Source organism: Canis aureus, chromosome 1 (genome assembly GCF_053574225.1).
Source record: "Canis aureus isolate CA01 chromosome 1, VMU_Caureus_v.1.0, whole genome shotgun sequence".
Classification (NCBI taxonomy): domain Eukaryota; kingdom Metazoa; phylum Chordata; class Mammalia; order Carnivora; family Canidae; genus Canis; species Canis aureus.
Window position 1 is genome coordinate 94,014,259 of NC_135611.1, and position 25,964 is coordinate 94,040,222.

The following is a 25,964-nucleotide window of genomic DNA, read 5'->3' on the forward strand; positions in this document are numbered from 1 at the left end:
AACTTAAGTAAAGAGTTACTACGGTTTAGAGCAAGAAACAGCCTCTTGCTCTTTCTGCATCTCTGATTCTTGTTTTCCAGTAAATCACTTTCAAATTTCCTAAGTGTCTTTTGGCGCTTACTTCCGTTTTTTTCTAAATAACACAGTCCACCATCAGTAACACCCTTCCTATCCTCTACCTGTGCTTACACTCCTTTTCCCCTTTATTTACTTATTTATCTTGTAAATATTTTGTTTGAGAGAGAGAGTGTGAGTGCATGAGCAAGGGAGGGGCAGAGGGAGAGGCAGAAGCAGACTCCCCGCTGAGAAGGGAGCAAGATTTGGGGACCATGACCTGAGCCACCCAGGCGCCCTTGCCCTTTTACCCTTTAAAATGAGTGAACTGGTCAGGGTCGCATCTAAGGCTTCTCCATCTGCATGTGCAGAGAAACCCATCTCCTTTTGTCTTCAAGGACTTTGCTATTGTATTTCTCTCTCTCGCACTCTGTTTTTCCCCCTATTGACTCCGTATGTTTTCTGGTTGCTGTTGCTATTTATTATAGTGATAGAAAACAACTGCTTTATTAGGCTCACAGATATTATGGGCCAATAATTCAGATAGGCTACACGAAGAATGCCTTGTTTTTATTCCATAATGTCTAGAACCTCAGGAAGACTTGCTGGTTGGGGGTAATTTAAAGGTTGGGGACTAGAATGTGAGATGGGAAATCTTGTTATGGCCATCTCTGAACAAAACTCTTGCCATAGTTTGCCCCCCCCCCCTTTTTTTTTGCCATACTTCACAAGCCTCACATGCAGAATACATGCAAAATACACTAACCCCCTTCTCAGAGACCTGTAATTTACATCCTATCATGATACCAACTCAGGATCTAGTATCCTCACCATCTAAGTCAGATCCATATGCTGTTGAGGTTCCTTGGATATGGTTTCTTGAGAATGATTTCTCTTTAACTGAAGACCTGTGAAGAGACCAGGAATATGCCCCCACGTGATTAACATTCAAGATTGGAAAGGCATGTGTTAATTGCATAGACATTACTGTTCAAAAAGAGGGATAAGGGAGGCATATGGTAATAGTCCACTGCAGTTCTGAAACCTAGTGGGGCACATGCTGGCAGTTCCTTGACTAGGGGTCAGTCCTACTGCCTGTACATTGTTCCTAGTTGGCAGTGACTGCTTCTTTTGGTCATTGATTTCACCTTCTGAATCATTCATTTTTTCCCAAAGGAACTGATCTGTCTTTGCAGCTGAGTAGCCACCTGAACTTGCTTACTGCCTATAGTCATTCAGAAGCATCATATTAGGTAGTTCCTGCCCCTTTCATTGTAAACTGATGTAATTCCTTTAAAAAGTGTGTGGACCTCTGTGTATCAGTTCATAATCTACTCCATCAGACAAAAGCCATACCTACAAATCTCTTAGAGGAGTTTTTCTTACCTTAGGCTCCCTGTGAAGCTACTGCAGAACGATACCTTTAAGATCCTTAGGTAATTTTTTGTCTGAAAGGATCAGTGAGGTACTTAGATCTTTCTGAGATCTTATAGTCCCACTCTAGATTTAAGAAAGAGCCCTGAAGCTCTTTCTTACTGTAAGAACACTTTGCTGGCTGAGAAGAGTATTCTGAGCCCTTTACATTGACTTGAAATTGCTTTTCAAAAGTGACGGCTGATTTTTTAGTACATTTCTCTACTCTCTTAGTTACAAAGGTAGTTAGAAGAAGCCACCTGCTTCTTCAGCATTCTACCTAGAATCTCCTTAGTTCATTAGGTATACATTGCATTTTCCATGTTATTGTAGGTGATAGTTCTGTCAGACTTTTCACTACAGTAGAACGAAGGTCTCCTTTTATTCAGCTTTCCAATAGCATTTTCCTTGCTTGTCATTAAATTCTGACAGCGTGATTGAGGCCCTTTTGCTTTTATTAAATCTCCTCAAGCACCTTTAATTATGTGAGCTCAAACACCAGATGGGCCCTCACCTGTTCCTTAGCTGTACTAGAACTGTTTCCTAACCTGGTGGTTCTCTTCATAATTTACCTTGAGAGCTAATTGAAACACAAATTGCTGGGCACCACCCCTGGAGTTTCTTTTTTCTTTTCTTTTCTTTTTTTTTTTTTTTTTAAAGATTTTATTTGTTCATTGTAGACAGAGAGAGAGAGAGAGAGGCAGACACAGGCAGAGGGAGAAGCAGGCTCCATGCCGGGAGTCCGACGCGAGACTTGATCCCAGGTCTCCAGGATCATGCCCTGGGCCAAAGGCAGGCGCTAAACCGCTGAGCCACCCAGGGATCCCCACCCCTGGAGTTTCTGTTTCAGGAGGTCTAGAATGGGACTTAGTAATTTGCATTTCTAGCAATTTCCCAGTGATGCTGAGAATATTGATTTGGGGACCAGACTGAGACTCCCTGGTTTGAAACAAGTTGGCACGGGAACAACCCCTTTCTGTCTATGATGTTGCTGTTCACAGCTTTTCTTGATAGGCCTAGTACAGTGTCTTGGAAACAGGATTGCTGTGCGCTGAAGAGTTGGTTAGGAGCCTATCTTAGGGTGGTATGCTGTGCACGTTTTATTGGTGTGCCATGTTTGATTTGTCCCTGATATCTTTGGAGTTTTTCTGAGAAATGGAGCAGTAGTGCAGCATCAGCTTCTCAAAATACATTTTCAGCCTTTAAAAAAAAAATCAAGCAAATAGGGCTTGGCAAAGTTTTTCTATTAAGGACCAGATAGTAAATATTTTAGGCTTTGTGGGCAAGATTGTCTCAGCAGCAGCTACTCAACTCTGCCTTTGTGGTGCACAAGCAACCATAGACAGTACATAGTGAATGGACTTGTAAAGATTTATTTATAAAAACAGGCAGCTGGCTAATTTGATCTGTGAGCTGGTTTGCCAGTTCCATTTTACTCCTACTTGACTCCACATTCTCTTCAAGCTACTGCTTGCCCCATTGTCTATTTTCTTTAAAACTCTTGGGAAGAGTTGTCTGTATTTTCTCTTCTTTTTATTCACTCAAAAAATTTATCAACTTTTTGTAAAAGATTTTATTTAGAGAGAGTACTTGAGTAGGGGGAGGGGCAAAGGAGAGGGAGAGAGAAAATCATTGGCATACTCCACTCTGAGCACAGAGCTTGATGCAGGGCTCAATCCCATGACTCAGAGACCATGACCTGTGCCAAAACCAAGAGTTGGGTGCTCAACCACTGGGCCACCCAGATGCCCCAAATTTATTGACTTTTTGAACAGGTCACACATTTAAATAGAATTGAAAAGTATTTTAGAGAAGTGTTTTATAATTCAGAAAGTATTAAATATTTTTGCACATATGTTAATATGCATGTATGGAACCATAACTATAGGTTAAATACAAGAGGAATTGCTGATTCAGAAGTGGTATATGTTACTAATTTCAATAAATACTGTCAAATTGATCTTCATAGAAATGGCAGTTTGTATGTTTCTACACCTGTTCTCAGATAGTTTGGTATTTGTCAATTTGAGATGTAAAATATAAAATCTTACAGTTTTAGTTTGTTCTAAATTTTCCTTTTCTGAGACTTGTTTATTCATCTCCTAGCCCATTTTCTTTTCTTCTTCTTCAAGATTTATATATTCTGGAAGGAGAAAGTGCCTGCACAATTCTTTTGCTTGTGAGTGGGGGCAGGGACAGAGGAAGAGAATCTCAAGCAGACTCTCAGCTGAATGTGGAGCCTACCTTGGGTTTCAGTGCCAGAACTCTGAGATCATGACCTGAGCTGAAACCAAGAGTCAGAGATTTAACCGACTGAGCCACCCATGCCCACCTGACCCATTTTTTTTTATTGGATCGTTGACCTATTGTTTTGACTTGTGGGAACTCTTTCCAGGTTAAGGAAAATAGCTCTGTGTTTGTGAAATAAATTGTAAAATATTTTCCCCAGGTTGTCGTCATCTCTTTTTTACACTGTAGTGTGATTTTTGTTTGTTACGCATTCATTTTTGAATTTTTATTCTATTCTATTGGCCATCTTTATTTATTTATTTATTTATTTATTTATTTATTTATTTATTTATTTATAAATTATACTTAGATCTCTGTTCTAAAATTATATTTTGAAACTCCCCCATGCTTTCTTGATTCACCTGGAATTTATATTGGTGCAAGGTATAAATGAGATCCAACTTTTCCCCCTCAAATGGTTGTTCTAATACTATCTGTTGAATAATCCTTTTCTTTGCTGTGGGAAATGCTAATGTTTTAAATTGTGTATATAGTTGGGTCTGTTTCCAGCCTTTGTTTTGTTCCAGTAGTGGCTCCTATGAAACTACTATGATTTCAAGGTCAGGAAATATTTCTTTTTTTTTTTTTTAATTTATTTTTTATTGGTGTTCAATTTACTAACATACAGAATAACCCCCAGTGCCCGTCACCCATTCACTCCCACCCCCAGGAAATATTTCTATTAATTTCTTTATTTTCAGGTTCTATACAAGTTTAGCATATGGAAGGAATTTAAATGTTTGAAAATAAAGTAAATAACTCAACAGTATAGGGATATAAGTAGATCTTTGTGCCTACTATTCAATTTAATCAGTTTCTTCACTCTTTTATTTTACACTTGGATTTAACCTTGGTTTTCTGTGTTACTTCTTTTGGCTTATTGTGAGGTTTTATTTTTTTGTATTTGAATGGGTATTTGTTAACTTGTGAGTCTGTTCTTACTAATCTATTTTTGGCCTTAAATTGTGAAAAACTAACAATATGGTGTATCTTTTGCATATAAAGAGAAGTTTGTCATTTCATAATACCAATCCACAAGATAGTCCATTTGAGACTTGGATTTCCTGAAGTTCTAATATATTGGTTTCATAAGGGTTTGACATGGCAAGATTCATTAGGAGAGGATTTTAAGACTAGGGAATGACCCAGAGAAGAAAATGGTGAATAATGGTGTCTGTCCGTCTAATTTATGATGGGACATTGAGGAAGTGGAAATTAATTCAAAATAGAAAATGCTTCAGTGTCTAGAGAATTTGTATGTATATAGTCCTCATTCTTTGCTTGTTTGTCCATAAGTGCTTAATTTTATTTTTATTTGATGCATTATAATCTTTAAAGAGTATCTGAAATAATGTTCTGACATGGTGTATTTTTAAAATCATTATGAACTTAAATTCATACTGACTTCAATAACTGAGATGTTTTTTGAATGTCAGTAAATGATAATACTAAATACTTCACTAATAGAATGAAATTTCCTGTTTCTATAGGCAAATTCGTCACTTCTGAAAATTAAAAATTTTCAAAAACCTTTTGATGATATAGGTTTGGAATATGATGGTTTTCAAAGGAGATCTTAAAGGTGACCCCTGCCAACTTTTAAAATTATTTGAAGCACTTTCCCCAATTTTCATTCACATTTTTTTTCCTGTGTGTTTTATAAATTTAAAATACACCTTTTCCTATGGAGTCATCATTAAGCACAATTCTAAAAGTAGCTCAAAAGTTACTCCCTAAGACTAAAAATAGAGAAGGGGATAAATTTGTAGAATAATTTATATTTTCTCACCTTTCTGTTCATATATAATTCATGTCTGGTTTCTTATGAGGACTTATAAATAGCGTTATATGTTATATATGTACTTTTGTGACTGGTCCCAGGTAAAATGGTTTTAGTAACCCTTAAATTGACTAAGTTTTCATCTTATATCCCTTGTTTCTTATGTGAAAGAATCATAATGTTTTAAAATATATATATTTGCATATATTTTATACACTCTTCTAAGAGGCATCAGTAGTATACAAACTTTGAACAATATATCTTTGAACAAATATTTGAACAATATATCTTTAAATAGAAAAATTTCAAGTGAATAAAAGTGATTATTTAAAAAATTACATTCAGCAATCAGGGGCAAAAAGAATTGTAAATGCTGCTTATGATTGACAGAACTTGCTTAAGTTTTGATATCTTTCTGGATGTTTCTGTGTAGTGACGTGAATAGAGTCCTGCTTATTCTAATTTGAGCCTATAATTCAGCAGTGTATTGTGGGGGTCTTTTCATTTCAGTGGTTAGAGATTCATTTATTCATTCAATCATATATTCATTCAGTCCTTTTTTCACCCAGTTCAGAGGGTCAGTCAATTCATTCCCATCAGTTGCTTACTCTTTTGTCTGTCATTTACTTATTCCATCAGTCACTCATTCATTCTGCTGGTTAGTAAGTCACATTACTCAGTAGATCAAGCTAGTCAGTCACTTACCCACCTACACATACACTCAAGCAATCAGTTAGCATTTAATCAATCATTAAATCATTAATATAATCGTTTAGTAAAAACTTATGCAGTGCCCATTTTGTGCTATATATAGGATATAATGCTCAGGATATAATGCACAGGATATAATGAAAGCCATGATGTAAGCTATCATTTTTAATATCTTCATCGTATTTTTAGTGGCTAAGCATACCATGCATTATCAGATCCTTTTAATGTTATCTAAGTTTTTTTTCATTATTATAAAGTGTTTCATAGAATTCATAGATATGTATCCCATTACTCTTATCTTTTTAAAAGGAACAAATTCTTAGATATTGTTTCTTTCACATCTTTGCCAACACTGGGTTTTGCCAGTCGTCTTTATCTTTGCCAGTCAGATAGGGCAGAAATAATATTTTTATTTACCTTTTTCGGATTATTAATGATAATAACCAAATTTTCATTTTAGGGAATACTTGTATTTTTTTGTGAAATGCCTATTTATGTTCTTCATCTATTTTCTTAACTGATTAATGTGATTATATTAAACCTAATTGATTATATTAAAACTTCGCGGCATATGTTTTTCTCAGAGAAGCTTTTAAAAGCCTTTAGTCTTTATTTTCTGTATTTTTTGCTGAGATGTTAAGTTTGGAAATGATGCACATATACAAAAAGATTTTTTGGTATAGAATTAAAGTGATAGATTTAAAACAGACCAAAAAATGTATTGAAAATATCTAACTTCAGATGTTTAAGGGGGCAAGTAAGAAGAGCAGAAACTAACAGCATTGATTTTTAGAGTATTTACAAACACTTGAAAATATTTTAAGTCATTTTGAAGGAGTAAGATCCAAATAAAAAGAGAAGTTTAATGGAAAAATGAAATAAGGGCAGCCCGGGTGGCTCAGCGGTTTAGCGCCACCTTCAGCCCAGGGCCTGAGCCTGGAGACCCAGGATCGAGTCCCCACCTCAGGCTCCCTGCATGGACCCTGCTTCTCCCTCTGCCTGTGTCTCTGCCTCTCTCTATCTCTCTGTGTCTCTCATGAATAAATAAATAAAATCTTAAAAAAAAAAAAGGAAAAGTGAAATAAATGCATATACTCATTGCAGAGATTGTTTCCAGTAACAGTTATATGAACTTTGAAGTAATTTTTGGACTTTGTTATGTGTACTTTCAGTAGTTTTCTTTTTTTAATTTTCAAACATTTCCTTAAGGTCAATTTTTTATAAATATCCCGTATGTGCTTAAAAATATATGTTGGGTGGAAGGTTGTAATATATTGTCATTTTTCTAGTGGTTTGTGTCCTGTTTATCAACTTATAGGGCTCTTAGATATTGGAGATATCTACTCCTTTTTTGGTAAATGAATTTCAAATATTTAATCTTCATATCTTTTGGTTTTGTTTATGGTTCCTTTTCTCTAGAGAGATTGAAAATTTAATATATCTTTTTCTTTATTGTACATTTAGAAAACTTGCATGTCTTCACTGTCATTGATGTTTTTAAAAGGTTGGTTATAAGATAGTAAGGAGAAGTAGAGCCCAGGGGCAACTGGAGATAGAGATGCATATCCTGCTTAAGGCTTTGAAATTCAAGTGGTTATAGGGACCTTGGGTGGCTCAGCTATTGAGCTTCTGCCTTCAGCCTTGGGTGTGATCCGGAATTCCGGGCTTTGCTGCTTGGAGCCTGCTTCTCTCACTACCTATGTCTCTGCCTCTATGTCTCTCATGAATAAATACATAAAATCTTTAAAAAAAATTCAACTGGTTATAAAAAAAATGCTTTATTAGCCAAAATAAATATGGACCCATATAGCCAATTTGTTTGACTTTTTTTTTTTTTAATTTTTATTTATTTATGATAGTTACAGAGAGAGAGAGAGGCAGAGACACAGGCAGAGGGAGAAGCAGGCTCCATGCACCGGGAGCCCGATGTGGGATTCGATCCCGGGTCTCCAGGATCGCGCCCTGGGCCAAAGGCAGGCGCCAAACCGCTGCGCCACCCAGGGATCCCTGACTTTTGTTACATGGGTTTTGGGTTTCCTATTTCTTTTTAAAAATTTTTTTATTTATTTATGATAGTCACAGAGAGAGAGAGAGAGAGAGAGGGAGAGAGGCAGAGACACAGGCAGAGGGAGAAGCAGGCTCCATGCACCGGGAGCCCGATGTGGGATTCGATCCCGGGTCTCCAGGATTGCGCCCTGGGCCAAAGGCAGGCGCCAAACCGCTGCGCCACCCAGGGATCCCTGGGTTTCCTATTTTGTATAACACAGTTTTTTGTTCCAGGTAAAAGTCCTATCAGAGGTCCTTCCAGTATTTTCATTATTTTATTTTGGACATCTTTTATTTTGTTAAATATTTATAGATTTTTTTTTTAAAAAAGATTTTATTCATTCATGAGAGATAGAGAGAGAGATAGTCAGGAGAGATAGGCAGAAGGAGAAGCAGGCTCCTTGTAGGGAGCCCGATGTGGGACTCAATCCCAGAACTCCAGGGTCACGCCCTGAGCCGAAGGCAGATGCTTAACCGCTGAGCCACCCAGGTATCCCTAATTTTTTTTTTAAAGATTTATTTATTTATATGTGATAGACATAGAGAGAGGCAGAGACACAGGAGGAGGGAGAAGCAGGCTCCATCCCGGGAGCCCGATGTGGGACTCCAGGATCACGCCCTGGGCCAAAGGCAGGCGCCAAACAGCTGAGCCACCCAGGGATCCCTGCATCCCTAATTTTTTAATATAAAGTATAGATTTAGCATGTTTTCTTTGGTTGTACTGTCAGTTACGCCAGTGTTTGTTGTAAACAAGTATCTTTTTTTACTGTATTGAAATGTCATCATTATCACCTTAAGTTCCCATGTATACTTGGATTTATTTCTGGATGTTGTCTTTGTCCACTGATCTATGTGTATGCCAGTCCTCTTTTGGTTACAGTTTTTTTAATAGTAAGTTTTAATATATAATGGGGTAAATTTCTTTGTCATATTTCTGACAAATATGTCTATGACAAATACGAGAAAGAAAAAATAGGAAAAAGCCACAGGCAGTTCGTAAATATACATGGACAACAAATATACCTAATCCTCACCAATATTTAGGAGAATACAATTAAAACTTCATTCCTTCTTTCCCAGTGTGAGATTTCTAGTAGATGAATCAGTTTACATGTAATTAATGTAGTTAAAATTAGTGTAACTCCATTTTCAAGCAGAAATTGAGGAAGAACAAGTCTTGGACCAAGTAGTCTATAGAGCATAGACCACATCTCCTTTTCTTCTTTTTTTCTTTAATAATAGCATAATTGTATAGAATGGCTGTAGTTAATGCTGTAAATAATCCACCCTTATCCCCTGGAAGCTTCAGTGTGCTTGAGTAAACGTCTGACAGTATTTGTTTTTTTTTTTTTTCCTGACAGTATTTGCATCTCTAACCTACTGACTCTTCTTGGAAATGTAGGAAGTCATGCTTGCAGTGCCTGTGGTGGGCCAGAAGTGCTGTGAAATTAACACTCCTGGGTGCAGCCCTCAGCCACAGACTCTGGACTCTCAGGGCGTGATACTGTATAAATAGAACAGTTGAACATACTTTATACTGTTTCTGAGAGCTTTTCTGAGGGTTAAGCCCACTGTGTTAGCTGATTTAAGAGTGCAGATTTATTGGTTGTCTTGCCTTCCCTATACCACTTCTCTGTTTCTCTGCCATTGTTACCCAAACTTAAAAACTAATATACTTTCTTTTGAATCCTGTATCAGGTTTTACTTCTAGGAATATTAAAATTAAGGCAGTATGACTTTGGGGGTAGTGTGACCAAACTTCAATGAGAAGTTTCATTTTCAGCAGTTTTATTTTTCAGCATGTATGAATTGCTGTATTTTTTTCACCCTCACTGTACATGTGATTGGAAGGGAAAAAAAGGAAAAGGGGAAAAAAAAAAGAGAGAAAAGCTCTAGTGTTGTCTAATACAGTGTGAGGAGAAAGGAAAGTGCTTGTCTTTGGGTGAGATTATTTCAGTTTATTGCACTTAATCCTTACAAAAATACTATGAAATAATAGATGAAACTGATTTCAGAGATATATCACAGAGGACAGGATTCAAACCCAGTTGCATTTCAAACTTGGATCCTAAACCAAAGGCTATATATTCTTCCTTTTTTTTCTTTTTATTTTAGTATTTGAAGAAAAAATTTTGAAATATTCTTAACATAAAGTAGAAAATATTAATCTGTATTTGCCATCCAATTTTATTTTATTTTTTTAAAGATTTTTTTTTTTTTTTAAGATTTTATTTATTCATGGGAAACACAGAGAAAGAGAGAGAGAGAAAGGCAGAGACACAGGCAGAGGGAGAAGCAGGCTCCATGCCAGGAGCCCGACCTGGGACTTGATCCCGGGTCGCCAGGATCACACCCTGGGCTGAAGGCAGCACTAAACCGCTGAGCCCCCCGGGCTGCCCTGCCATCCAATTTTAACAGTATTTGGTTACTTTTTGCTTTAGATCTTATTTTTTTTAAAGAAATAAACATCATAGATTCAGTTGAAACTCCTCTACCTATTCCTACTCCTGTGTCTCGACCCCCATTTAACTCACTAGAGGTAGTCACTAGCCTGAAGTTAGTATCATTTTCATGCATATTTTAAACTTTTACTACATATATGTATCAGTGAATAATATTGTAGTATTAAATCATGAGTTTAAACCTTAAATTGTATCATGCAAAAAAAAATCAGTCTCTTGCTACAACTTTTTAAACCTCACTTATCTTTATGACAGTCATGTATCCGTGTTTTTTTTATTATTTTTTTATTTTTTTTTAAATTTTATTTATTATTTATGATAGTCACAAAGAGAGAGAGAGAGAGAGAGAGGCAGAGACACAGGCAGAGGGAGAAGCAGGCTCCATGCACCGGGAGCCCGACGTGGGATTCGATCCTGGGTCTCCAGGATCGCGCCCTGGGCCAAAGGCAGGTGCCAAACCGCTGCGCCACCCAGGGATCCCTCCGTGTTTTGATATATAGCTCTAGTTCATTCATAAAATTGATGAATAATATTCTTATTGTAAGAAGATTCTACAGTTTATATATCATTTTTTTCTACTGATCAATATTTAGGTTATTTTATTATTTTATTAAATTTTCATTTTAATTCTGGTAGTTAACATACAGTGTTATATTAGTTTCAGATGTACAATGTAGTGATTTGACACTTCCGTACATTCCTCAGTGCTGATCAGGACAAGTGCTCTCCTTAATCCCCATCACCTATTTCACTCATTCCTCCACTCACCTCCCCTCCTGTAATAATTTCAGTTTGTTCTCTATGGTTAAGAGTCTGTTTCTTGGTGTGTCTCTCTTTTTTTTTTAAACTTTTTAAATTTATTTATGATAGGCACACAGTGAGAGAGAGAGAGAGAGAGAGAGAGAGAGGCAGAGACACAGGCAGAGAGAGAAGCAGGCTCCATGCACCGGGAGCCTGACGTGGGATTCGATCCCGGATATCCAGGACCGCGACCTGGGCCAAAGGCAGGTGCCAAACCGCTGCGCCACCCAGGGATCCCAAGAATCTGTTTCTTGGTGTGTCTCTCTCTCTTTTTCCCTAGAAATCCTCCACACCTCATGAATTTGTGTGTCTTCCCTGCACAGGGGCCATACTAACCTCTGTATTGTTCTAATTTTAGTATATATGCTGTCAGAGCAAAGCACTATTTCAAATAATACCACTGTGAATATTATGCAGGAATTTCTGGTTTGTAGGATAGTTATATCTTCTGATTAGTTAAATGTACCCTAACTGCCCTCTAAAACCAGTTGTTTGAAGGGTTCTACGTCCTCTCATCCACACTTGGTATCTTTAGACTCCTTGATTTTGGCAGCCTGATTGGCATGATTTGATATCTTAATTTGCATTTACTTAACTATAAGTGAGATCTACCATCTTCTTTGTTTATTGATCTATTCATATCTTTTGCTTTTTTCATTGGGGTTTCTTTTGCTGATTTTTTTTTTTTTTTTGTAGTTTCTTTTAGTTTTGTAGCTTGGCTAATTTTAATCAAGAATTGGTACCATTTGACGCCTGTCAGCTTGATAAAAATGTCCTTTTTTGCTGAACTTTCTGTATGATTTTTGTTATATGTCTCTTCTAAGCACTGTATACCTTGATTTTTAAAAAGGAAATCCAGTCTGGTGTACCAGAGTGGCTCAGTTGGTTAAGTGTCTGACTTTGGCTAAGGTCCTGATCTCAGGGTCCTGGGGTCCAGCCTAACATCAGGCTCTGTGCTCAGCCGGGAGTCTCCTTGTCCCTCTGCCCCTCCTCCTGCTTATTCTCTCTCTCTCTCGTTCTCTCTTTCAAAAAAAAAAAAAAAAAAAAAGGCTTAAAAAAAAAAAAAAAGAAATCCAGTCTGATGTTCTTTGTCTTTTATTTTTATTTTTTAAAAAAGATTTATTTATCTATCTAATCTATCTATCTATCTATTTATTTATGACATAGAGAGGCAGAGACACAGGCAGAGGGAGAAGCAGGCTCCATGCCGGGAGCCTGACGTGGGACTCGATCCCGGGACTCCAGGATCACGCCCTGGGCCAAAGGCAGGCACCAAACCGCTGAGCTACCCAGGGATCTCCTGTTCTTTGTCTTTTGGAAGGTGAGTTTCATTGGCTTATTATTTACATTTATTGTATTTGTTGACATTTGGACTTAAAAATTTTTTATAGTCCTTTGTTTTGCTTTTAATTTTCTTTTTTTCCTGCATTCTTACAGATTATAAATCTTTTCAATTGTTAACATTTTCTGACATGTATACTTGAATGTTCACTTTTATAAAAAAAGCCCAAAATTATTTAGTATACCTCTCCTACTAAATAGGCAAGGAAGAATCAAAAGCTATCTTACTTTCATCTAAAGTTTCAGTTTTTCATGTTTCTTTTTAGGTTTTCCATTTTTAAAAACCTGTCAGTATCTAATACCACTTTTACTGTAGTTATAGATCAGAATCTTTAAGAGGAAAATTTTGTAGTAAATATTATGAGCAACTTTTGTTTTTAAATGTACATGAGAGGGGATCCCTGGGTGGCACAGCGGTTTAGCGCCTGCCTTTGGCCCAGGGCGCGATCCTGGAGACCCGGGATCGAATCCCACGTCGGGCTCCCGGTGCATGGAGCCTGCTTCTCCCTCTGCCTGTGTTTCTGCCTCTCTCTCTCTCTCTCTGACTATCATAAATAAAAATTAAAAAAAATTAATCTTTAAAAAAAATAAATGTACATGAGAGATGAATTGTAAAATATAAAATAAAATATGAGACTTCACTCCCTGAAATTTTCTAATTGAATAACCTGAAAACACTCTTACTAAGAAATGCTAGATGAAATATAACAGACATCCTTTAAGAAAGCTTTTTTTCTTAGGGAGAATTTTGAACATACAAAAGTGTATATATAATGGTATAATGAGCTCTTACGCAGTAATCACTCAGCTGCAATAGCCCTTATTACCTGTGGCCATTTCTGTGCCAACTGCTTTCACCATTAATGTGTTATTTTGAAGCACATTGTAGACATATCATTTCTTCCATTAATATTTCAGTCTGCGTCTCTAAAATACAAGAACACCTTTTAAAAGTAAAAACATCACAATTCCTTAATATCTTTAAATATTCAGCAAGCAGTCAAATTTCTGAATATTTGATATGCCATAAATGGCTTTTTTAAATGGTTTTGTTTTCTTTTTTTAAACTAGGATCTAAATGAGGTCCACACATTGTGATTTTACAGTCTTTTAATATTTCCTGCATCCCTTGTCTTTTTTCTTTAGTAACCATGTTGGTTATAGTTTTCCACACTCTCTAGATTTTGCTGATCCCATTTTCATGGTGTAGTTTAAGGTGTTCCTCTGTTCTCTGTGTTGCCTGTAAATTGGTATTTTGCAGACTTGATTATATTCAAAATTGTCCTATACCACCTGAAAATATTTTCTTACATATTCTTGTCTTACTTTTTTTTTTTTTTTTTTTTACTTTTTTCAGCTGATTACCTTCAGAATTCCCCTTTCCCTTGGAAATTTGGATTTCTATAGCATTGTTTCTTGTTCTTTACCTTCACTGTATGTCCCTTTCCCTAACAGTATCCTGTCACATCTACCCTAGGGTCTAGAGGAAGTATTTACAGTGCTGTTTCCATAGGGTAATATTTATCACCCTAATACAAAAAACAAAAATCTTGTCCTTTGGGATTAATATGATACAGTATATTATCATCCTCAGTCTCTCAAGTTGTCCTCTGCTGTCCTTTACTTGCCTACTCCTATGTTATTAGTTGAGAACTTTTGGCATCTAACTTGGTTTTCCTCTAAACTCCCTTTTCTGACATTATCATAGGTTATGTCATTATCCGGGTGAAGAACTCCCCTAAAGATACCTTCAAGTTTCTTAATATATTTGACTCTGCAGTGTCATCCACACTCGACAGCAGTACTGCTTTCTCATGACCTCATTCTACTGAAGCCCTGTTATCATCTCAAGTTACTCCATCTCTGAAGTTGTATCAACTTCATATTCTCTCGGTATGTTCTCTTGTACTTTTTAGGTCTTTTATATTGTATTCCTGTGCCCCCGATCCTTTTCTTGTCTGTTCTAGGGTTAATACCTCCCTCCTTTGTTTTCCCCTTTCTTTGGTGTTATCACTGTTGGCACCTCCAGTAGCTTAAGAGTGATTTCTTATCTTATTTTTTTGTTCTCCTTTGGTCTTTGTCAGCAGCTATCCTGTCTCTTTTCTGCTCTTTACCCTTAATAGCCTTGCTACCTTGTTTTCCTTTTTCTTATTATTCTTCTTAAATCTTTCCTCTAGATATTTCATATGCATTGGTTTAAAAAATCAGATCATACAGAAGAACTTAAAATGGAAATACAGAAGAACTTAAAATGCAGGAACCTAAAATGACAGAAGTTTTATTCTTTCCACCTCAATCCTTTTCTCCAGTTAGTTTTGTTTTTTTTTTTTAAGATTTTATTTATTCATGAGAGACAGAGAGAGAGGCAGAGACACAGGCAGAGGGAGAAGCAGGCTCCATGCAGGGAGCCCGATGTGGGACTTGATCCTGGGACTCTGGGATGACGCCCTGGGCCAAAGGCAGGTGCTAAACCGCTGAGCCACCCAGGGATCCCCCAAGAAATCATTCTTAATTCCTCATATATCAAGCTGATTACCATGAATCTTCTTATAGGTGCTCATGTTCCAAATATCTAAAATCCACTTTCCTTTCAAACTTACTTTTCTTTTCTGTCTTGGTGCTTAGCTACTCTTTCTTTATACTTAGTTGCTCAAACAGAAATCTCAAATTCAAATTAGATTCTTCCCTTGCCTTCACACAGTTAGTAATAGGGTGGATCTATGCGGGAAGTCTAGGTAGTACACACGTTCTGTCCTTTCACCCTGTGTATTCTATTACAGTTCCTGCAACACTTTATGTATTCTTTTGTATATGTCCATATTATTTCCTTTCTAGCCAAGAAATGGCTGTCACTATACTTGGATGTTTGACTATGATTTAGGGAGGTATTGCGTTAGATGTAATTGGCCAAATGCGAACTTTAAAAGTATGTTTGGCAGCCACATATCTGGTAGAAAGAGCTTTTGAGGCAGAGTGTTATCTTTCTTTTGGAAAATGTTGAATGTGTAAATGAACATGAGGTAATTTGAATGAGGTCAGATGATACCATAATATGTAAACAGAAAAGTGATGGAATATATTTAGACTAGAAAATTTGACATGAATAAGTTTAAAAATTACAGAATTTCTTATAAGCTAACAAGTATGGTACATACCTGTTTTATATAGGTTTTGGCTGAATTACTCCTAAAATATCTTTGTAAAGAGAGGGGAAATATATAGGTAAGCACAGTATAATGACATTTTATCTTGTTTTTGTCAAGGATTCATAAAGCAACATTTTATATTTTACTGTATCACAGGAAATTTCTTTGATGGTTATGGATTATTGTGGTATAGTCTCCAAAATAAGCTCTATTCTGTGAACATTGGCTTTAAGCGATTTTTTTTCTACTTCTATTTTTTTATAAATAATAATAGAGAATAGTGGAAACCAATATACACTTAAAGGGAACATGGCTAAATTTCAACAAATAGAATATATTCCAAATATTAGCAATTAGCAATCATTGCAAAAAATATTTTATGAAATGTATACCAGAGTTGTTTTAAGGTAGCCTAGAGGCCAATTAAGACATTTTAAATAGTATAGCAAAGAAAAATTCTACTTAACTAAAGAGGTGATAGAAGCAAAAACTAAGGGAAAGAACACTGATGCCGGAAAATAGGTTTTTAGGAAAGGATCCTTTTATTTTAGTGTATAGTAAAGCCAGTTTCTTAAACTGACTAAAAGGTGAGGCTAAAAAACAATTGATATTTCTTGCTATTCCCTTTTTAGCTGTCATTCCTCAAGTGTCAGTTTAGCCTTTGAGGAGTGTAGGGATACAGAAAAAGAGGTCCATTAATTCTATAGCATGCTATTAGTGTAATTCTCAGTGTTTCTTTGTCATTACTGTGGGAAATTTGATAAAGAATATCTGAGACAAAAAAACATCGGAGACTTTTTTTTAACAATAGTTGTTGAAAAGTAGATCCAAATTCTTGCTAATGATTTCTGTTGAAGACATGATGTTCCCGTTACCATTGACAAGACGTTCATATTGGACTTTCTCTGCCCTTGTGCAATTCACACATTATGTAACTTTTCTTGGCTGATACTATACTTGTATGTTTGATTATGGTTTAGGGAGGTATTGCGTTAGATGTAATTGGCCAAATGTGAACTTTAAAAGTATGTTTGGCAGCTACATATCCGGTAGAAACCAACAAATCTAAAGTAGGAATGAGAAGAAGTAAGGACAACAGAAGTCTGTTTTGATGCTAACAGGTATCTGAGGGAATTGTTTCACATTTTCTGTCTAAGAACAGGCATACTTTTTAAAAAACTATTTTAATCAGTCCTAATTCACATACCATATATTTTGCCCCTAACCATACGTTTTTGTTTTAAATTGTAGAAGCAAAACTAGAATCTATATGAAAGTGAGTAGTGAGAAATTGTGTTTAGATATTATTCCCAACTACTTTAGTGTGTAGGTTTTATGCTTTTCTCAAACCATTCTCAAAGAATGGTTTCTAGGCTTATTGGGTTAGGATAAGGGATTATGAAGATGACAACCATTTGTCTTCTTGAATGGTATTATAGACGAGGAACAGAAGGAAAGTTCTCCATGTTATAGATTTTTCCATTCATAACTTTTCCTCACTAGTTTCTGTGATTTGAGCTAAGAAACCATATCAGATCAAACAACAGGCTTAAAGAGTGAGAGTATTTTTGTGCTGTACTTCAGTATTTTTGCCTCTTTTATCAGAAGCTGCTAAAATTAGTAATTATCCCTAAGGATAAAAATTGGTGAGGGAATGTCTTTTTGGATGCATTTCTTTTCAAAAACAAATGTACTTTTGTGGGAAATTCTTTTGATTTAAGTCTGTTTGGGCTTAAGGTAACGTATCTTTTTGACTGAGTTTGCATGTAAGCAGTACTTTGTATAAATGCAGAATAAGGGAGCCCTGGAAAAGCAGCAGTTCAAAGAAAAGATTTATTTACTAAAGTGTTTTAAAAGTTGAGATTTGGATAAGCTTATCAGTTTGGTTTGGCTGCATATAACCAAAAATACAAGATTTTTGTGTTTCTCTCAAGTAAAAGAAGTGTGAAACTAGATTATGCTGGATGTTTGGCTCCATGATTATTAGTTACCAGCTGTCTTTTTCTTTTCCTGACCTTTATCCTGACCATTATCAGGATCACCTTGTGGTTGCAAGAGGGCCATTATAGCTCCAACCATGGTATGTATGTTCATTCTGTATAGCCTAAAGGAGGAAGGGGCAACAAAAAAGAATGCTACTTCACAGCTAAATCAGCAAAGAGTGGGATTATTGCATCATAGTGTGGATATATGTGTAGCAGGGCCCAGTGGGTACAAGAGCATCTGGCCCCTGGGGTCCCAAACAGACAAGTTCTGCCCCCTCAATGCTGACAGAATCCTAAGGCCAGGGGATCCCTGGGTGGCTCAGCGGTTTGGCACCTGCCTTTGGCCCAGGGTATGATCCTTGAGACCCGGGATCAAGTCTCACATCAGGCTTCCTGCATGGAGCCTGCTTCTCCCTCTGCCTGTGTCTCTGCCCCCCCCCCCCCCCCCCCCCCCCCCGTCTCTCATGAATAAATAAATAAAATCTTAAAAAAAAAAAATCCTAAGACAGAGAGACAAGAGATGGTAAAACAAAGTAATTTATTTCAGTGAGGCCAACCCTGGGAAGACTGCGGGCTGACCTCTCAAAGACTACTTCCAAAGTCCTGAAAATACTTGCAGGTTTATGTGGGACAGAGGTAGGTGGGTACATGTATGTGGACAGTAAAAGTCAAATTGATCCTTGTCTTGGGATCAGTTCCCCGGGATCTTGCTGGTGTCATGGCAGTCATTTTTGTTGGAGGGAGATTTTGGTTCCCATTATGGGATGCTCCCCCCCCCCCCCCCCCGCCCCGGGGTCTTTTGCCTTTTGCCTAAATTAAAAAATAAGCTGGAAAGAATTTAGTCAGTGGAAACTACAGACTCAGGTCAAGTGGAAGTAATTAAAGTCCTCTCTCACTTGTATAATTTTGTGAGAAACTGCCAGTTTTGCAGGATAGTCACTCAGTTTAACATTCCTACCAGCAGTGAGAGTTCCAGTTTCTCTACAACTTTGGTGTCATTAGCTTTTTAAAATATTTGCCATCCTAATGGATGTGTGTTGGTATCTCATGGTTTTAATTTGTGTTTTCCTGAATTGATGGTATGTAGCAGGTTTTCATGTGGTTTTGGGCAGTTTTTAAAATCTCCGTTAAGTTTGTTTAAATATTTTGGCCTTTTTAAAATTATTGGATTATAAGAGTTTCTTCTGTATTCTAAATACAAATCCTTTGATATCTGTATGTATTGCATATATTTTGTCCCCGTCTGGCCTATTCATTTTCTGAACAGTCTTTTGATGAGCAGAAACTAAGTTCTAGTAATATCTAACTTGTCACTTTAAAAAAAAAAATGCCTAGTATTTTGTGTCTTGTCTAAGCTAAGAAACCATTATAACTCTAAAGTTGACCAATTGACTGTGTGTGGTTCTACTTCTGGACTGCCTCTTCTGTTCCATTTATCTATTTGTGTATTCTTGTGGCAATACCATATGTATTGATTTTGTAGTTTTATAGACAATCTGGAAATCAGGTAGTGTAAATCATTCAACTTTGTTCCTTTAAAATTTTTTTTTGACTTTTATAGATCCTTTGCATTTTTTTTTTAAAGATTTTATTTATTTATTTGAGAATAGGGACTGAGAGCGAGTGAGAGAGAGAGAGAGAGAGAGAGAAAGAGCGAGCGAGTGAGCATGCACTTGTGCCAGGGGAGGGCGAGAGGGAGAGGGAGAAACAGGCTCTCCCGCGATCAGGGAGCCCAATTTAGGGCTCCATCCCAGGACACTAGGATCATGAGCCAAAGGCAGACACTAAATCATCCAAGCCACCCAGGCTGCTGCTAGATCCTTTGCATTTCTATGTACATTTTAGATTTACCTTTTCAATTTTAGTATTTTAAAATGCCTGATGGGATTTTGATTGGGATTGCATTAAATCTGTATATCAATTTGGGGAGAACTGACAGATTAGCAAGATAAAATCTTCTAGTCCATAAAAATTATTTAGGTTTTCTTTAATTTTTCTAAAGATTATACTTTTTTTTTAAGGTTTTATTTATTTATTCATGAGAGACAGCGAGAGAGGCACAGACATAGGCAGGGGGAGAAACAGGCTCCATGCAGGGAGCCGGATGTGGGACAGGATCCCAGGACTCCAGGATCATGCCCTGGGCTGAAGGCAGATGCTCAACCACTTTTCATCTCATGTTAAATTAAGAACATCTTTCATCAACTATATCTTTCCATATTTCATTTTCTGATCCTGTCATGACTGGTATCTTCAAAATTTTATTTTGCAGTTGTTTGTTGTTGGTATGTATTTTAGAATGGAGCTTTTATTCAGGTATGGTGAGGCCAATAGATCAGGAGATAATTACCATTGATAAGGTAATTGTTACATTCACAAATCCCAAGAGGAGGGCTTATGCTGTGCCGGGGAGGGGCGGGGGGGGGGGGGGGGGGCGGTGGCGGCACACACAAAGGGAAACAACAGGATCAGTCTGGAGGCAGAGAGAGTGAGGGGAAGATGTGGGGAAGAGATGTTATTGTGTTTTTTGTGGGACACATCAGATGTGGCAAGGTAAGCTTGTTGAGGATTGACTAGTCTGAATGATTTTAGTGGGTCCTGAGGCATAGAAGCTGTCCTAGTTGTCTTAATACCTGGTCCTAGGAGGACTAAGGCCCAGGATGTAAAGAACTTGGTAGAGGAGGTGGTTGGGGCTGTGGGCTCTGGACTGGTTGATTTGTACAGGAAAGGTGCACTCTTAGGGGAGTTCTCTACTATCTTCAGGAATTGGCGAGGCATGGAAGGGGCAGTCCCTCCAGGATTGGCAAGGCCTAATGATAAAGCATAAAAAATATAGAATAAAGACATAATTAAAACAGAATAGAATAAACTTGGTTTGGGTTGTTTTGTGATATATCGCATGATATTGGTAAGTTCACTTTAGGTTCTAGTAAATTCTTTGTAGAATTGTATGGATTTTCTGTGTACACTATCATGTTGTCTGTATGTAAAGATAGTATTACTTCTTTATTTTCAGTCTTTATGTCCTTTAGTTCTCTTTCTTACCTAATTGTTTTGGATAGAGCCTCCAGTACTGATTAGAAACAATGATATTGGACATCCTTGCCTTATTTCTGATTTTACAGAGAAAGCATTCAATATTTAATCATTAGGGATCCCTGGGTGGCGCAGCGGTTTGGCGCCTGCCTTTGGCCTAGGGCGCGATCCTGGAGACCCAGGATCGATTCCCACGTCGGGCTCCTGGTGCATGGAGCCTGCTTCTCTCTGCCTGTGTCTCTGCCTCTCTTTCTCTCTCTGTGACTATCATAAATAAATAAAAATTAAAAAAAAAAAGAACACCTTTAATATTTAATCATTAAGTGTGATGTTAGTTTAAAATTGTTTATGGATGTTCTTTATTGAGAAACTTCCCTTCTTTTCCTAATTTGTTGATTTTATCATAAATTGCTTTTGACTTTTGTCAAATGCTTTTATTGCAACAATTCAAATGATCATGTGGTTTTGCTCTGTTATTGTGTTAATAAGGTAAATTACTTTGATTCACTTTCAGATGTTAAACCAACCTGCATTTCTGGGACTAACCCCAGTTGGTCTTGATTTTTTTGACTTTTTTAATGTGTTGCTGCTTCTATGTTCTATTGTTTTGCTGTGTTCATGAGAAACATTTGTCTTTTGTGATACTCATATCTGGTTTTGGCATCAGGGTAATGATTAGAAAATGAAATGATTTGGGAAGTATTTCCTGCTTCTCTATTTTTGGTAAGAGTTTATATAGAATTGGTATTATTTTTGTTTTTCCTTAAATGTTGACAGACTTTACCATTTACCAGTAAAGTTGATTTGGCCTGGACTTTTCTTTGTGGATAGTTTTTTTTTTTTTTTTTTAAGATATCTTGGATATTTTAGGGAGAGAGAGGGAGGTAGCATGGTGAGGGAGGTGGTGAGGGTGCTCCCCTCTGAGCAGGAGCCTAATGTGGGGCTTTGTCCCAGGACTCAGGGATCATGACCTGAGCTGACAGCAGATGTTTAACCCACTGAGCTACCCAGGTGCCCTTTGGATAGATTTTTAATGAAAAATTTAATTCATTGAATAGATATGATGCAATTAATGTTTTCTATTTCTTCCTATGTCAGTTTTGGTAATTTCTATCTTCCATGGCATTTGTCCATTACATCTAAGTTGTTGACATCATTTGGCATAAATTATTATAGCCCCCTTTCCAATTACTATCTATAAGATTTGTAGTGATGTTGTTTTTATTCCTGCTAATGATAATTTGTGCCTTTTTTCTTTCAAAATTGATTCTACTTAAAAATTTATAAATTTTATTAGTTGCTGCTCTTCATTCCTACTTTATTTTTTTCTTTTTTTATTTGTTAAGCTCCTTAGGAAGTTTAGATCATTGACTCCAGATCATCTTTCTTAATGTAACTACACATTTAAAACTACACATTTCCCTTTAAATACCATGTACGCTGTATCTTAAAATTTTTATTTTTTTAATGATTTTTCTTTTTTAGTATGTAGTAACCTTTTTATTCCTCCACTAACCAAAAAGATAAGTGTAAACATTGTTTTCTCCATTTTCTTTGGGTAGTTTATCAATTCTTAACATTTTCTTGAAAATATTTTGTGGTCGGAGCTCAGAAGTCAAGTAAATCTTAAAAAAAAATTTTTTTTTTAAGATTTTATTTTTTTCATGAGAGATACAGAGAGGCAGAGACACAGGCAGAGGGAGAAGCAGCTCTGTGCAGGGAGCCCGATGTGGAACTCGATCCCCGGACTCCAGGACCACACCCCGAGCCAAAGAGACACTCAACTGCTGAGCTACCCAGGTGTCCCTTAAAAAAAGTTTTTAAGGCTATATTTCTTCCAGCTTTATGTCCATAAATTCCCGTTGTGTCCGATGCCCTGCTTCACTTCCAAGACATAGAATGTTTCCTGGTACATGGAATGCACTCAGAAGTATTTATGAATGAATAAAAGAATGAATTGGTTTTCCTAATACCTCTTTACAGTCTCCTTAAATCTCTGCTCTCCATTTTGTATGAGGGCTATAATTTTGTCTGGAGAACCAATCAAATTGAAAAGGGTGTTCCCATAAGCTGAAGCTCTGATATTGTTTAGTATCTATCTAATCAGAGTATGTTCCCCTGGAATGTAGCCCTGATTAGGCTTACTAACAGTTTTTCTGATAAAAAGGGAAGTCAAAGAGTCATTGTTCTGAGAAGAAGAAACAGACAAATTTGGGACATTGGAAAAAGAAATGAGCTGCTTACCTTGGAACTTGCCAGAGAAACTGTTTGGCTTCACCATCTCATCTCCTCCAACTCTTGAGTCCTGTGATTTCTCCAGTGAGATGTGAACTGGCCTCATTCCTTAAAATTATGGGAGTTCTGTCTCTCTTTAGACATCTGTCATATCCAAACACCTTTAAAAAAAAAATTTATTTATTTGAGAGAGAGAGTGTGCTTGAGCCACACATGTAGACCACAAGTGGGGGGAGGGGCATAAGGAGAGGGAGAAGCAGACTTCCTGCTGAGTGTGGAGTCCCTCCTGGAGCTCGATCTGAGAACCCTAAGATTATGACAGGAGCTGAAATCAAGAGTCAGGTGCCTAACTGACTGAGTCTCCCAGGAACCCCTCAAAGCAACCTCTTAGGATCTTTGTTTTTTCTTTCTTTTTTTTTTTTAAGATTTTATTTTTTATTTATTCATAGAGAGAGGCAGAGTCACAGGCAGAGGGAGAAGCAGGCTCCATGCAGGGAACCCGACGTGGGACTCGGTCCCGGGTCTCCAGGATCACACCCCAGGCTGCAGGTGGCGCTAAACTGCTGCACCACCGGGGCTGCCCCTCTTAGGCTCTTTGTATTTCATTGTGTTAATATTTGCTCCACCATTTTCCTTTTCCATTTTTGAGTATTTGTGTTCTCTTTCCAATTTGGTCTTGAACTACTTACTTAATAGAGTTATTTTAGCTTCCTACCCTAAAATCTTAGATCTGTGCTAATAGTAACTACCAACCACGTGTGACTATAAAACTTAAAGTAATACAGTTAGGTAGTTAAACTTCATATCTCAGTAGTAATGGCCACATTTCAAGTATTCTGTAATAACGTATGTCTGGCAAGTATTATATTGTGCAATGCAGTTACAGAGCATTTCCTTTATCTTGGAAAGTTCTGTTGGCATGGTGATCTACATCTTATGTTTTATTTTTTGTTGTGAATATTCCATATTCTGTTTCTCTGAATTAATTTCCTTTTATGAATTTCATCACGTGATTTTCTTCATTCTTTAAACATCTTTAGATACGTGCTTAATTTCATCATTTAAAAATTAATGTGTATTTAAGATAAATAACCATGTGAATATTGTCTTACCTTTGCTCCATTTGTATGTACAACTGTATTCAAATGTTAACACTTTTCATAATGTACTTAAAAATGTATGCGTCAACTTTGTTTAAAAGAGATTTTCCCCCTTTTAGTTGGCCGATTATGGTTGGTTGTTTTTTGACATTATTTTATTATTTATAAGACTGTTGCATATTCTGTTTTTTAAAATATGAGATTTTCCTCCATCCTGGTACATAAACTTATATGCAGTGTCCATTATGTATCTTGAAAATCGATCTATTTCAGCATATGATAAAGCTGTTTCAGCTTTCATAGATAAAATTTTAGAAAAATTATAAGCTGAAATCTAATTTCACCATTCCTGATTTGCTCTGAATGAATTAGAGTTGAAAATCATGAAAGATTGAACTTTGATTTGTAATCCAGTCTGAGATGATACATCTCTTCATTTTTTTTTATTATCATCTCTTCATTTTTAATATTAATTGATGTATATTTGTTTCGATTTAGCACTTTTCTCATATTTAAAGCAACTTTTTTATACCCTATGATTTGTGTTTGCAAACTGAATTGCTGAAATGTTAGAGACAAGGAAGCAAACCCTCTGTTATGTCAACTGCTATATCCTTAGCATCTGGAATAGTGCCTAGCCCATCACTAGTGTTGAAGTTTGAGAGAGCTCATTTGATAATGTCACTTTCCAGAATGTAGTTACAAATTGGAAAAAGAGAAATGGCAGGTGAGTGAGTATAAGTAGATATCAGGTTTTTTTTTTTTTTTTTATTGACAGATCTGTTGGGGAACACAATTTTAGTGTAGAGGAACAAAGGTCCTTAAAGTATTCCAGAAGTAACAGTGTGTACAAATAGCCCTGGATGGCTGGAAGTAAAAGACCTTCTCTTTCATAGTTAGCAGTGCCTTTAAAATGTTAAGGCACTATTGAGGAAGCAGAATGCCTCCTTCTAGTTAGCTCTTTGAGATCTGGGGCAAGAACCTGTGGTGTGCAGTCACTCATCTTGAAGTCACCAAAGATATGTCATTATTCCTGCTTTAGTGAGAAGTTAGTGTATTTTTGCATCAAATACTGAATAGTTCTTTTATTTATTTTTTTAAGATTTATTTATTTATTTATGATAGACATAGAGAGAGGCAGAGACACAGGAGGAGGGAGAAGCAGGTTCCATGCTGGGAGCCTGACGTGGGACTTGATCCCGGGTCTCCAGGATTGCGCCCTGGGCCGAAGGCAGGCACTAAACCGCTGAGCCACCCAGGGATCCCCTGAATAGTTCTTTTAAAGGTTGCTTGTATTTCCGTGGTTTTTGAAATGTATTTAATCCCTGTTTTCTGAGATAGTTTATTGATTTTGTTGACCTTTTAAAGAATCAGCCCTGGTTTCATTGATCTGTTCTATTTTTTTACTTTCTGTATAATTTATTTCTGCTGTAATCTTTGTTATCTTATGCTGGGTTTAGGTTTTGTTTGTTCTTTTACTAGCTCCCTTAGGTTTATGGTTAAGTTATTTGATATTTTTCTTGCTTCTTGAGTTAGGCTTGTATTGCTATGAACTTGCTTAAACT

At 36.7% G+C, this 25,964-nt stretch overlaps 1 protein-coding gene, 1 long non-coding RNA gene and 1 other non-coding gene across 6 annotated transcripts in view; 1 reads left to right on the forward strand and 2 right to left on the reverse strand.

Moving 5' to 3' along the window:
* JAK2 (Janus kinase 2) overlaps nucleotides 1-25,964 on the forward strand; it is a 117,893-nt gene that overhangs the window by 6,820 nt on the left and 85,109 nt on the right. The window contains exon 3 of one of the 4 annotated variants that reach the window (XM_077909306.1): nucleotides 12,724-12,877. The exons of the other annotated variants lie outside the window; for them this stretch is intronic. The gene's annotated coding sequence lies outside the window, so the exon portion shown is untranslated. The remainder of the gene's footprint in view (nucleotides 1-12,723; nucleotides 12,878-25,964) is intronic. 4 annotated transcript variants of the gene reach the window in all.
* LOC144320612 (uncharacterized) lies at nucleotides 589-24,197 on the reverse strand. Its single transcript, XR_013386215.1, has 4 exons — nucleotides 23,989-24,197; nucleotides 23,309-23,460; nucleotides 13,725-13,824; nucleotides 589-962 (listed from the first exon to the last, which is right to left on the reverse strand). It is a non-coding gene; the product is annotated as an uncharacterized LOC144320612 (long non-coding RNA).
* LOC144289354 (U6 spliceosomal RNA) lies at nucleotides 11,835-11,939 on the reverse strand. Its single transcript, XR_013357274.1, has one exon. It is a non-coding gene; the product is annotated as a U6 spliceosomal RNA (small nuclear RNA).